Consider the following 14,891-nt stretch of genomic DNA (forward strand, 5'->3'; position numbering starts at 1 on the left):
GCACCTGCGGCTCTTCTTCCCGCACCTGCAGCTCTTCTTCTTGCACAGCCATCATGGACTGTAGAGGAGAAAGTTCCAAATGTAAATAGAGGAAACAATATCTGCCATGTTTATATTTTAACACGGAGGCAAATGCTTTTGCATATCATATCACTATCAGCCAGTAATGCAAGAGAAAACGAAACAAGAATAGGGCTCTGCAAGGGCTGTTCCAGAGCCCTTGCAACTTGAAGAAGATAATGAAGGGCATTTCATGCAGGTAAGAAGTGTCTCCTCAGTGTTACCAACCCAATTTCTGAAAGAAAAAAGATGGTAAAATACTTAACTCCCAGCCACGTGTGGTGGCTCACGCATGTAATTCCAGCACTTTGGGAGGCTAAGGTGGGTGGATCACCTGAGGTTGAGAGCTCGAGACCAGCCTGACCAACATGGAAAAACTCTGTCTCTACTAAAAATAAAAAATTAGCTGGGCATGGTGGTGCATGCCTATAGTCCCAGCAACTCGAAAGCCTGAAGCACAAGAATCACTTGAACCCTAGAGCTAGAAGTTGCAGTGAGCTGAGACTGCACATAGCACTCCAGCATGGTGGCTCACACCTGTAATCCCAACACTCTGGGAGGCCGAGGCGGGCAGATCAACTGAGGTTGGGAGTTCAAGACCAGCCTGACCAACATGGAGAAACTCCATCTCTACTAAAAATACAAAATTACCTTGGCATGGTGGTGCATGTCTGTAATCCCAGCCACTCGGGAGGCTGAGACAGGAGAATTGCTTGAACCCAGGAGGCAGAGGTTGCAGTGAGCCGAGGTCGCGCCACTGCACTCCAGCCTGGTGCCTGGTGACGGAGTGAGACTCTGTCTCAAAAAAATAAATAAATAAATAAATAAATAAATAAATAAACTTATCTCGGCATAACATTATCTTCAAATTCATCATCTGCATTTCTAATAGGAGATTTTCTTTTAGCTCTTTCGCTTGTGCTCACCAGACAAGGTTTGATAGCAACTATTTGTCACCAGCACAGATGAACCAATTCAAGGAGAGCAATAAACAGGACTATTAAGTTCCCCCAAAGAAAGTCCTTAGAATAAAATATCTCCTCTGGTTGCCACAAGAGTAAGACAATGGTCCATTATATAAAATTCCAATCTAATAAATGATTAAATTTAATGTTGTCTGTTTTCCAAATGTTTTATTTTGTTCAGGCTCTGTTGTGGTGACCAGGGATTGGAAAATGACTGCAAAGAGGCTCTGCGGAACCTGGGGAGGTAAGAAACGTATTCTAAGAGGGGACTGAGGTGATGGCTGCAAAATTCTTTTTTTTTTTTTAATATGTATATATTTTTTAAAGACGAGGTTTCACCATGTTGGTCAGGCTGTTCTTGAACTCTTGACCTCAGGTGATCCACCCACCTTGGCCTCCAAAGTGCTTGGATTACAGGCGTGAGCCACCACGCCCGGCCGATGGCTGCAAAATTCATAATCTACTTAAATTATTCAATTCTACATTTGCGATTAGTGACTGTCATTACAAGTAACTTGTTAAATGAAATTTCTGGTTTCTGGCCGGGCGCGGTGGCTCACGCCTGTAATCCCAGCACTTTGGGAGGCCGAGACGGTTGGATCACGAGGTCAAGAGAGTGAGACCATCCTGGCCAACATGGAGAAACCCGGTCTCTATTAAAAATACAAAAATATTAGCCGGATGTGGTGGCACGCGCCTGGAGTCCCAGCTACAAGGGAGGCTGAAGCGGAGGAATCACTTGAACCAAAGAGAGGGAGGTTGCAGGGAGCCAGGATTGCGCCACTGCACTCCAGCCTCGTGAGAGAGCAAGAATCCGTTGAAAATCAATCAATCAAACAATCAATTCATCAACAAATGCGAGACAGCCTCTAAATCATTATATAGATAGTTAAGGAAATGAATAAATGCAAGCCTGCACACAAATACATAAGTATATAAATAAATGTAGCCAGCCTGGGTTTAAATAAATAAATGAGTAAATGTGAGCCTGCCTCTAAATAATTACATAGTTACACAGATAAATACATAAATCCAAGCCTGCCTCCAAATATATAAATAATTGCTACCTGCTTCTCCATAAGTACATAAGTAAATAAATAAATAAATGTAAGTCTGCCTCTAAATAAATCGATAGATAGATACATAAATCAATAAATAAATAGCCCCACTTGGAGACTCATGCTTTTAATCCCCCATCAACTGGAAGCCTGAGGAGGGTATATTACCTGAGGTCAGGACATCGAGACCAGTCTGGCCAAGATGGCGAAAGAAACCCTGTCTCTATTTAAAAAATAATAAGGTGAAAATAATTAATTAAAAAAAAAAAAAATATATATATATATATATATGTATATACACAAATAAATAAATGCAAGATGGTCTGCCTGCCTCTAAGTAAACAAATAAATAAGTAAGTAAATAAATAAAGGCAGGGTGCAGTGGCTCACGCCTGTAATCCCAGCACTTTTGGAGGCCGAGACAGGCAGATGACGAGGTCAAGAGATCGAGACCATTCTGGCCAACATGGTGAAACCTCGTCTCTACTAAAAATAGAAAAATATTAGCCAGGAGTGGTGGCACGTGCCTGTGGTCCCAGCTACTCGGGAGGCTGAGGCAGAAGAATTGCTTGAACCCAGGAGGTGGAGGCTGCAGTGAGCCAAGACTGCACAACTGCACTCCAGCCTGGTGACAGAGAAGACTCCGTTTTAAATAAATAAGTAAATAAATAATAAATAAATGCGAGCCTGCATCTAAGTTAATAAATGCAAGCCTGCCTCTAAATCATTAAACAGATAGATAAGTAAATAAACAAATGCAAGGCTGCACACTAATACATATGTATATAAATAAAGGTTGCGAGCCTGGGTCTAAATAAATAAATGAGTAAATGTCAGGCTGCCTCTAAATAATTAGATAGCTAGATAGATAAATACATCAATCCAAGCCTGCCTCAAAATACACAAATAAAGTAAATAAATATAGAAATAACTAAATGCCACCTGCTTCTCCGTAAGTATGTCAGTAAATAAATAAATAAATGCAAGTTTGCCTCTAAATAAATCGATTCATACATAGATAAAGAAATCAATAAATAAATAGCCCTGCTTGGTGGCTCATGCTTTTAATCCCCCGCCCATTTGGAGCCTGAGCTGGGCATATCACCTAAGGTGAGGACATTGAGACCAGCCTGGCAAAGGTTCTCTTTAAAAAGAAAACCCTGTCTCTATTTAAAAAAAGTAGTAAGACAAAAATAATGAAATAAATAAATATAGATTTATATATATAAATAAATGCAAGACGGCATGCCTGCCACTAAGTAAATAAATAAGTAATTCAGTAAATAAATAAACAAAGGTGGGTGCAGTGGCTAAAGTCTGTAATCCCAGCACCTTGGGAAGCCAAGTCGGGCGGATCACCTGAGGTCGGGAGTTCAAGACCTGACTGACCAACATGGTGAAACCCTGTCTTCAAAAAACAATAAAAAAAAGAAAAAGAAAAAAAAGGAAATAAGTAAATAAATGCAAGAGTGCCTCTAAATCACTATAGTTAAGAAAATGAATAAATGTAAGCCTGCACACAAATACATAAGTATAAAAATAATGTTGTGAGCCTAAGTCTGAATAAAATAAATGAGTAAACGTGAGCCTGCCTCTAAATAATTAGATAGCTAGCTAGATAAATACATAAATCCAAGCCTGCCTCCAAATATAAAAATAAATAAATAAGTAAATTCGACCTGCTTCCCCATAAATACATCAGCAAACAAATAAATAATGCAAGTCTGCGTCTAAATAAATCAATTAATAGATAGATAAATAAATCCATAAATAAGCAGCCCCACTTGGTGGCTCATGTTTCTAATCCCCCACCCACTGGGAGCCTGAGCCGGCTATATCACCTGAGGTCAGGACATCGAGATCAGCCTGGCCAAGATGGTGAAAGAATCCCTATCTCTATTTAAAAAAACAATAAGGTGAAAATTATTAAATAAATAAATAAAAATATAAATACATAAATGCAAGACAGCCTGCCAGCCTCTAAGTAAATAAATCAGTAATTAGGCAAATAAATAAAGAAAGGCTGGGCGAGATGGCTCAGTCCTGTAATCCCAGCACTTTGGAAGGCCGAGATGGGCGGATCGCAAAGTCAAGAGATCGAGACCATCCTGGCCGACATGGTGAAACCCTGTCTCCACTAAAAATACAAAAATATTAGCCAGGCACGGTGGCACTCGCCTGCGATCCCAGATACTCTGGAGGCTGAGGAGGAAGAATCGCTTGAACTCAGGAGGCGGAGGTTGCAGTAAGCCAAAATTGGGCCAGTGCACTCCAGCCTGGTGACAGAGCAAGACTCCCTCTAAGATAAATAAACAAACAAACAAATTATAAATGAGTAAATAAATGCAAGACTGCCTCTAAATCATTATACAGACAGTTAAGAAAATGAATAAAAGCAAGCCTGCACACAAATACATAAGTATAAAAACAATATTGTGAGCCTGGGTCTAAATTAAGTAAATAAATAAATAAAGGCCGGGTGCAGCGGCTAAAGCCTGTAATCCCAGCACCTTGCTGGGTCACGAGGTCAAGAGATCAAGACCATCCTGGCCGACATGGTGAAACCCCATCTCTACTAAAAATACAAAAATATTAGCCAGGCGCGGTGGCACTCGCCTGTGGTCCCAGATACTCCGGAGGCTAAGGAGGAAGAATCGCTTGAACCCAGGAGGCGGAGGCTGCAGTAAGCCAAGATTGGGCCAGTGCACTCCAGCCTGGTGACAGAGCAAGACTCTGTCTAAAATAAATAAAGAAATTGGCCCGGCGCAGTGGCTCCCACCTGTAATCCAAACACTTTGGAGGCCAAGGCGGGCGGATCACCTGAGGTCCGGAGTTCAAGACCTGACTGACCAACATGGTGAAACCCCGTCTTTAAAAATAAGAAAAAGAAAAAAAGAAAATAAAAAGCAAATAAGTAAATAAACAAATAAGTAAATAAATGCAAGACTGCCTCTAAATCATTATAGTTAGGAAAATGAATAAATGCAAGCCTGCACACAAATACGTAAGTATAAAAATAATGTTGTGAGCCTGGGTCTAAATAAAATAAACGAGTAAACATGAGCCCGCCTCTAAATAATTAGATAGCTAGACAGATAAATACATAAATCTGAGCCTGCCTCCAAATATATAATTAGCCCCGCTTCTCCATAAGTACATCAGCAAATAAATAAATAAATGCAAGTCTGCCTCTAAGTAAATCAATTAATTGATAGATAAATAAATCCATAAATAAGCAGCCCCACTTGGTGTCTCCTGTTTCTAATCCCTCGCCCATTGGGAGCCTGAGCTGGCTATATCACCGGAGGTCATGACATCGAGACCAGCCTGGCCAAGATGGTGAAAGAAACCCTGTCTCTATTTAAAATATAATAAGGTGAAAATAATTAAATAAATAAACACATATATATATACACACACATATATATATAAATGTCAGATGGCCTGCCTACCTCTAAGTAAATAAATAAATAAGTAAGTAAATAAAGAAAAGTAAGTAAGTAAAGAAAGGCCGGGTGTGGTGGCTCATGCCTGTAATCCCAGCACTTTGAGGGGCCGAGACAGGCAGATCACGAGGTCAAGAGGTCAAGACCATTCTGGCCAACATGGTGAAACCTCGTCCCTACTAAAAATACAAAATTATTAGCCAGGCCTGTTGGCACACACCTGTGGTCCCAGCTACTCGGGAGGCTGAGGCGGAAGAATCGCTTGAACCCAGGAGGCGGAAGTTGCAGTGAGCCAAGATTGCACAAAAGCACTCCAGCCTGGTGACACAGCAAGACTCTGTCTAAAATCAATCAATCAATCAATCAATCAATCAATCAGAGCCTGCATCTATGTAAATAAATGCAAGCCTGCCTCTAAATCATTATACAGATAGGTAAGTAAATGAATAAATGCAAGGCTGCACACTAATACGTAAGTATATAAATAAATGTTGCAAGCCTGGGTCTAAACAAATAAATGAGTAAATGTGAGCCTGACTCTAAATAATTAGATAGCTAGATAGATAAATACAGAAATCCAAGCCTGCCTCCAAATATATACATAATTAAATGCCACCTGCTTCTTCATAAGTATGTCAATAAATAAATGCAAGTCTGCCTCTAAATATAACAATTAATAGATAGATACATAAATCAATAAATAAATAGCCCCCCTTGGGGGCTCATGCTTTTAATCCCCCACCAATTGGGAGCCTGAGCCGGGTATATCACCTGAGGTCAGTACATCGATACCAGCCTGGCCAAGATGGTGAAAGAAACCCTGTCTCTATTTTAAAAACAATAAGGTGAAAATAATTAAATAAATATATATATATATATAAATAAATAAATGCAAGATGGCCTGCCTGCTTGTAAGTAAATAAATAAGTAAGTAAGTAAATAAAGGCTGGGCTCAGTGGTTCCCGCCTGTAATCCCATCACTTTGGGAGGCCAAGACAGGCGGATCACAAGGTCAAGAGATTGAGACCATTCTGGTCAACATGGTGAAACGTCGTCTCTACTAAAAATACAAAAATACTAGCCAGGCATGGTGGCAAACACCTGTGGTCTCAACTGCTCGGGAGGCTGAGGCGGAAGTATCGCTTGAACCCAGGAGGCAGACGTTGCAGTGAGCCAAGATTGCACAACTGCACTCCAGCCTGGTGACAGAGCAAGACTCCGTCTAAAACAAATCAATCAATCAATAAATAAATCCGAGCCTGCATCTAAGTAAATCAATGCAAGTCAGTCTCTAAATCATTATATCGATAGATAAGTAAATAAATAAATGCAAGGCTGCACACTAATACATAAGTATATAAATAAATGTTGCGAGCCTGGGTCTAAATAAATAAATGAGTAAATGTCAGGCTGTCTCTAAATAATTAGATAGCTAGATAAATACATCATTCCAAGCCTGCTTCAAAATATATAAATAAATAAATAAGTAAATAAATATAGAAATAACTAAATGCAATCTGCTTCTCCATAATACGTCAGTAAATAAATAAATAAATGCAAGCTTGCCTTTAAATAAATTGATTGGTAGACAGATAAATAAATCAATAAATAAATAGCCCCGCTTGATGGCTCATGATTTTAATCCCCTGCCCATTTGGAGCCTGAGCCAGGTACATCACCTGAGGTCAGGACATAGAGACCAACCTGGCCAAGATGGTGAAAGGAACCCCGTCTCTATTTAAGAAAATAGTAAGGTGAAAATGATTAAATAAATAAATATAGATTTATATAAATTAATAAATGCAACACGGCCTGCCTGCCAACTAAGTAAATAAATAAATAAATAAAGGCCGGGTGCAGTGGCTAAAACCTGTAATCCCAGCACCTTGAGAGGCTAAGATGCGCAGATCACGAGGTCAAGAGATCGAGACCATCCTGGCCGACATGGTGAAACCCCATCTCTACTAAAAATACAAAAATGTTAGCCAGGCACAGTGGCACTCGCCTGTGCTCCCAGATACTCCAGAGGTTGAGGAAGAAGAATCGCTTGAACCCAGAGGGTGGAGGTCACAATAAGCCAAGACTGGGCCAGTGCACTCCAGCCTGGTGACAGAGCAAGACTCCCTCCAAAATAAATAAATAAGTAAGTAAATACATGCGAGACTGCCTCTAAAGTATTATACAGATAGTTAAGAAAATGAATAAATGCAAGCCTGCACACAAACACGTAAGTATAAAAATCATGTTGTGAGCCTGGGTCTAAATAAAACAAATGAGTAAATGTGAGCCTGCCTCTAAATAATTAGATAGCTAGATAGATAAATACATAAATCCAAGCCTGCCTCCAAATATATAAATAAATAAATAAATAAGTAAATTCGACCTGCTTCTCCATAAGTACATCAGCAAATAAATAAATAAATAAATGCAAGTCTCCCTCTAAATAGATCGATTAATAGATAGGTAAATAAATCAGTAACTAAGCAACCCCTCTGGTGGCTCATGTTTTTAATGCCCCGCCCATTGGGAGCCTGAGCCGGCTATATTACCTGAGGTCAGGACATCAAGACCAGCCTGGCCAAGATGGTGAAAGAATCCCTGTCTCTATTTAAAAAAATAATAAGATGAAAATAATTAAATAAATAAATAAAAATATAAATAAATAAAAGCAAGCCGGCCTTCCTGCCTCTAAGGAAATAAATCAATAATTATGTAAATAAATAAATAAAGGCCGGGCGAGATGGCTCAGTCCTGTAATCCCAGCACTTTGGGAGGCCGAGATGGTTGGATCACGAGGTCAAGAGATTGAGACCATTCTGTCCAACATGGAGAAACCCAGTCTAAAAATACAAAAATATTAGCTGGGTGTGGTGGCACGCACCTGGGTTCCCAGCTACAAGGGAGGCCGAGGCGGAAGAATCGCTTGAACCGCTTTGGAGGAGGTTGCAGTGAGCCAGGATTGTGCCACTGCACTCCAGTCTGGTGAGAGCAAGAATCTGTCTAAAATTAATCAATCAATCAATCAATCCATCAAGAAATGCGAGACAGCCTCTAAATCATTATATACATAGTTAAGAAAATGAATAAATGCAAGCCTGCATAAATCCAAGCCTGTCTCAAAATATACAAATAAATAAGTAAATAAATATAAATACAAACGTTAGCCAGGCATGGTGGCATGGCCCTGTAATCCCAGCTACTGAGGAGGCTGAGACAGGAGAATCACTTGAACCTGGGAGGCAGTGGTTGCAGTAAGCCGAGATTGTGCCACCAGTTTCCAGCGTCGGCAAAATAGCAAGACTCCATCTCAAAAAAACCCCAAACTTATCCGGAACCTCTGTCTCTATTTCTAATAAATTGCTTTTCTGAAAAAAAAAAAAAAAGTCACAAAATCAACTGGTCCTATCATACCTTACGTCTGCCTTCATTTTCCTGGTACAAAGAAAACATTGTTAAAGCCCAACAATAAATTAGAAAACTGCTGAATAGTAAAAAATAAATGAAAAGGCACTAAAGAAGATGGCTGATCATTAGCAGCTCAGGCTCGTAGCTCCCAGTGAAAGCACAGAGAACGAGAGGACGCCACACTTTCAGACGAGTTTTTGTTGCTCATGGACCAAGAGATTCCCAGCAGAGGAGCCCCACGGGTAGCCAGGGCGACTCTTGTGGCCGGCGCGGCGGTTTTGCTCACACCTCAGCGCAGTAGTTCTTGGTGTAGAGTCCGGAGATTCCCGGGCAGAAAAGCACCATCAATCTTAACACCGCTGTTTTGGCCGGCGCAGTGGATTGCTTAGATTTTGGCGCTGGAAATCAACAAGTTGGACGTCCACTCAGAGACCTAGTTAGAAAGTCGGTAATTACAAAGACGACAGAGGGATAAATACATAATGAAGGGAAGAAATCAGCCTAAAAAGGCAGAGAATACTCAAAATCAGAATGCCTCTCCCTCTACAGGGGATCACAATTCCTCATCAGTTAATGGAACAAGGATTAATGGAGAACGAGTGTGTTCCAATAACAGAAGCAGGTTTCAAAAGGTGCGTGATAAGAAACTTCTGTGAATTAAAAGAACTTGTTCTAACCCAATGCAAAGAAACTAAGAACCTTGAAAGAAGATTTGATGAAATGTTAACGAGAATGGACAATTTAGAGAGGAATATAAGTGAATTGATGGAGCTGAAAAACACAACACGAGAACTTCACGAAGTATGCACAAGTTTAAACAGTCGAATTGATCAAGCAGAAGAAAGGATATCAGATGTCGAGGACCAGCTTAGTGAAATGAAACGAGAAGACAAGAATGGAGAAAAAAGGATAAAAAGGAATGAGCAAAGTCTCCAGGAAATATGGGACTATGTGAAAAGACCTAATTTACGTTTGATAGGAGTACCTGAATGTGATGAAGAGAATGAATCCAAGTTGGAAAATACTCTTCAGGATATCATTCAGGAAAACTTTTCCAACCTAGCAAGGCAGGGTAATATTCAACTTATTCAATTTTCATCTTATTATTTTTTTAAATAGAGACAGGGATTCTTTCACCATCTTGGCCAGGCTGGTCTTGATGTCCTGACCTCAGGTAATATAGCCGGCTCAGGCTCCCAATGGGCGGGGCATTAAAAACATGAGCCACCAGAGGGGTTGCTTAGTTATTGATTTATTTATCTAATATTCAACGCCAGGTAATACAGAGACCACCACAAAGATATTCTTCAAGAAGACCAACCCCAAGGCACATAATCGCCAGATTTATTAGGGTTGAAATGAAGGAGAAAATACTAAGGGCAGCCAGAGAGAAAGGTCAGGTTACCCACAAAGGGAAACCTATCAGACTTACAGCAGATCTCTCAGCAGAAATCCCACAAGCCAGAAAAGAGTGGGGGCCAATATTTAACATCCTTAAAGAAAAGAACTTTCAACCCAGAATTTCATATCCAGCCAAACTAAGCTTTACAAACGAAGGAAAAATTAAATCTTTTGCAAACAAACAGGCACTTAGAGACTTCGCCACCACCAGGCCTGCTTTACAAGAGCTTCTGAAAGAAGCACTATATATAAAGGAACAACCAATATCAGCCTTTCCAAAAATATATCAAAAAGCAAAGAGCATTAATACAATGAAAAGTTTACACCAACTAATGGGCAACATACAGCTAGCATCAAATGGCAGTATTAAACTTACATAAATTCTAATTGGATAAAAAGCCAAAACCCATGGGTATGCTGCATCCAGACCCATCTCACATGCAACGATACACAAAGACTCAAAACAAAGAGGAGGAGGAAGATTTACCAACCAAACAAGAGAGTAAAAATAAACAAATAAATAAAATGCAAGAGATGCAATTCTCGCCTCTGATAAAGTAGACTTTAAAGCAACAAAGATCAAAAGAGGCAAAGAAGGACATTACATAATGGCAAAAGGATCAATGTAACAAGAAGAGCTAACAATTCTATAGATCAACAAGACAGAAAATTAACAAGGACATCCAGGACTTGAACTCAGACCCGGAACAAGTAAACTTCATAAACATTTACAGAACTCTCCACTTCAAATACACAAAATATACATTACCACCTCACACCTATTCCAAAAGTGACTACATAATTGGAAGTAAATCACTCCTCAGTAATCACATAGCATTTCATAGGTTTAAATGAAATATTGGTTGGCTGCTTGTTTGTTATTTTCTTCCCTTATTCCTTCCTGTCTACATCATTAAGTATAATTATTGGTATAAAAGAGGTTTTCAATACCCATTACTAAACTGCATTCTAGCCTGGGCAAGAAAGCAATACTCCCATTCTCTCTCTCTCTTTCTCTTCCTTTTTCTTCCTCTTCTTCATTCTTTTTTTCTTTCTTCAAAAAAAAAAAAAAGAAAAAGAAAAAGAAACATGGCCCTGTCAACACTTTAATTTGAGCCATGTTAGACCTAATTTCAGACTTCTGATCTCTAGAACTATAAAATCATAAGTCTGTGTTTTTTTAGCCACTGTTTGTGATAATTTGTTAGAGAAGCAACAGGAAACTAACACATTCCTGCTGCATCCTTGATCTGGATTTCTTCTTCCTTCTACTCCATCTATCCAAAATCCACCCAGGCTTAATACAATCTTTAGGTGTATTGGGTGCTTATCATATGCAAAACATCTGGCTAGATACCAGTAGATAAAGAATGCAAGATACAAAGATGAACAAGAGACCTGCTCCCAACTTCAAAAGAGCTCCAAGTCTGGGGCAAGGGAGGCAAAAAAAAAAAAGGTGCTAAAATAGAAGGCAAAATGAGGAAAAGAAATGAAAGGAATATAAAATGATCCAGAGAGGTATCATATATATGAACAAAAATCAAGAGGTAGAACAAAATGTATTCATCATGATGGCTCTCGGTGGTCTCAGGGTGATATTAGCCATCCGAATTAATATATTTTCTTCAATGATATTAAATAAATATCAGTGCCCTTTATAGCCCGACTTTTTTTTTTTTTTTTTTAGGAGACGGAGTTTCGCTCTTGTTACCCAGGCTGGAGTGCAATGGCGCGATCTCGGCTCACCGCAACCTCCACCTCCTGGGTTAAGGCAATTCTCCTGCCTCAGCCTCCTGAGTAGCTGGGATTACAGGCACGCGCCACCATGCCCAGCTAATTTTTTGTATTTTCAGTAGAGACGGGGTTTCGCCGTGTTGACCAAGATGGTCTCGATCTCTTGACCTCGTGATCCACCCGCCTCGGCCTCCCAAAGTGCTGGGATTACAGGCGTGAGCCACCGCGCCCGGCTTTTTTTTTTTTTTTTTGGAGACAGACAGTCTCTCTGTCACCAGGCTGGAGCGCAGTGGCGCGATCTTGTCTCACTGCAACCTCCGCCTCCTGGGTTCAAGTGATTCTCTTGCCTCAGCCTTCCAAGTAGCTGGGACTACCTGCGCACACTACCATGCCCTGCGAATTTTTGTATTTTCGGTAGAGATAGGGTGTAGCCTTACTTTTATAATAGAACAGCCTTTAATAGGACATGGATCACAAAAGGAAAGGAACACACATTGAGTGCTGACTATATGCAAGGCATTGTTTTAGACACCAAAGCGCTGTTCTCATTTAATCTCTGCAATCACTGTGTGAAACAGGCACTATTCCTGACTTAAGATTTTGACACTGAGGCTCAGAGCAATCCATAAAACAAATGACGACATGGGTAGCCCCAGTAATTGTCCCTGTTTTTTATCCCCTGTTCAGTATCATAAGCATCTACACTTCAGGAATAAAAAAAGGCATAAAAAGAACACAATAGTTAAACAAATAAAAATTTCAACAAAGAATAAAAGGAAAAAATAGCCATTCTCTTACCTCTCTGGATGGGCATGGAACTTCACCAGACTGCTAGAGAGCTGTCTCTTTGCCTCTAAGTCCTCACTGAGCTGACTCTGTTCATCTACTAGTCCTTCTAGCATCAGCAGCAACTGAGGAAAGAAGAGAGAAGAAGCAATACACAAATGGCACAGTGAGACATGAAGCCACAGTTCATCCTGAGAAACAAGAAAATGCATTAGCATGTACTATGACTTAAAAAGCCCGCTATCTTAGTTTTAAGTTTTTGATAGTATTTTATAGTTTTCCCAAGAAGCAAGAAAATGCATTAGCATGTACTATGACTTAAAAAGTCCGCTATCTTAGTACTTAAGCTTTTGATAGTTTTGTATAGTTTTCAAATCAATGTCATATTCACTATCTTTTTAATCTTTAAAACCCTGTAAGGTGGAATTCAAACATGGGAGCAAAAAGAAGAAAAAGGAGAGAGAACCTGGAAGCTCAGGAAAGCAGCTAAGAGAAAGGAGTAAGAGGGAAACGGGACAGGCAAGAGGGAAACATATATAATAGGAGTTATCAGTATTCTTCATTCATTCAATAAATATTTATTGAGCACCTTCTATGGGAAAGACTCTGTTCCAGATTCTAAGGGAAAGCCTACTATCTAGTGGAGGAAAAAAACATTCATTAATCATAGACGTGTGCCATTGTGAGTGTAATAGTGCTATAAAGATAACAAGCTATGACAATGTATAACCAACAGAGAGCTGTTTAAAGTAGAGCTGAAAGCCTGAGTAGTTAGTGAGAGAGATGCTAATGGAGACAGGGAGTACAGGCAAATAAGTCTGTTGGAAAAGAAAGGTTAAACGGGGCTGTAGCTATAAAGTTGGGGCAAAGGCAGGGGTTTCTTTCTCTTTTTTTAGACTGGGAGAGATGTGAACATGGTTAAATGCAGATAGAGGAGAAAGATTCAGTTGAGAGGGAGATGACTTAGGTATGAGTGTGAGGGATAACTATTGCTATGTGTCCAAAAGAACTGCTGCTCTTTACAGAACCACACGTCAGAAAGAGGCATCTATAGCTGCTACCGATCAAAGTAGGAAACTTTAGAGCAGTTTCCCGATGAAATACCATTTATGAAAAACCAATACCATGGTTTATTTCACAGTAGAAAAACAAGGTTTGTGCCGGGTGTGGTGGTATGCACCTGCAGCTCCAGCTACTCAGGAGGCTGAGGCAGGAAGATGCCTTGAGCCCCAGAGTTTGAGGCTGCAGTGAGCCATGGTCGTACCACTGCACTCGAGCTTGGGTGACACAGTGAGACTCCGTGTGTGTGTGTGTGTGTGTGTGTGTGTGTGCGCGCGTAGAGAGAGAGAGACATTGAGAGTGAGAGTGTGAGAGTGAGAGAGTGAGAGTGAGAGAGTGAGAGAGAGAGAGAGAGAGTGAGAGTCTATATTCCAGTGACTTACCTGTTGTCTTTGGTTTCCTCAAATTTCTTGACCTAGGATTCTACTGAAGCAACTGTTTCCCAAAGAAGTAATACTTTCTGGGTCAGGCGTTCCACAGCTGATATGTCTTCAGGATAACCAGTTGTATTTGCAGGTCCTAGAAGTCAAAAAGTAAGTGTAAACATGAAAATAGTAATAAAAGTATTATTCAGTTGACAAGCAGAGAACAAATGTTCTTGAGACAGTCCGCCTATACTTTCAAGTGGGATATTGATAAGCACTGGGCAAGGGATTCAATGTGTGCATAGTGTCTGAAGATGCCCTACAGGTAATCTGAGATGTGAACATTTCCAATGATCTGTAAAAAGTTTTGAAGGACCTTTATGAGGTCTTCATTAATCTGTATTTTCCTGGTGAGAGGCTCCATATCAGCAGCCTGCACCTGCGGCTCCTCTTCCGCACTTGCGGCTCCTCTGCACCTGCGGCTCTTCTTCCGCACCTGTGGCTCCTCTTCCCGAACCTGCGGCTCCTCTTCCGCACCTGCGGCTCTTCCTCTTGCACCTGTGGCTCTTCTTCCACACCTGCGGCTCTTCTTCCTGCACCTGCGGCTCTTCT

General features: G+C 40.4%; 1 long non-coding RNA gene across 1 annotated transcript; it reads right to left on the bottom strand.

Annotated features, from left to right (window-relative positions):
* Positions 1-7: 7 nt before the first annotated feature.
* On the bottom strand, positions 8-14,885 carry LOC135272256 (uncharacterized). The gene is made up of 4 exons (XR_010340361.1): positions 14,776-14,885; positions 14,298-14,433; positions 12,868-12,980; positions 8-58 (listed from the first exon to the last, which is right to left on the bottom strand). It is a non-coding gene; the product is annotated as an uncharacterized LOC135272256 (long non-coding RNA).
* Positions 14,886-14,891: the final 6 nt, after the last annotated feature.

The sequence above is a fragment of the Aotus nancymaae genome, unplaced genomic scaffold (assembly GCF_030222135.1).
Source record: "Aotus nancymaae isolate 86718 unplaced genomic scaffold, 86718_ANA_hifiasm-v0.15.2.pri h1tg000108l, whole genome shotgun sequence".
Taxonomy (NCBI): Eukaryota; Metazoa; Chordata; class Mammalia; order Primates; family Aotidae; genus Aotus; species Aotus nancymaae.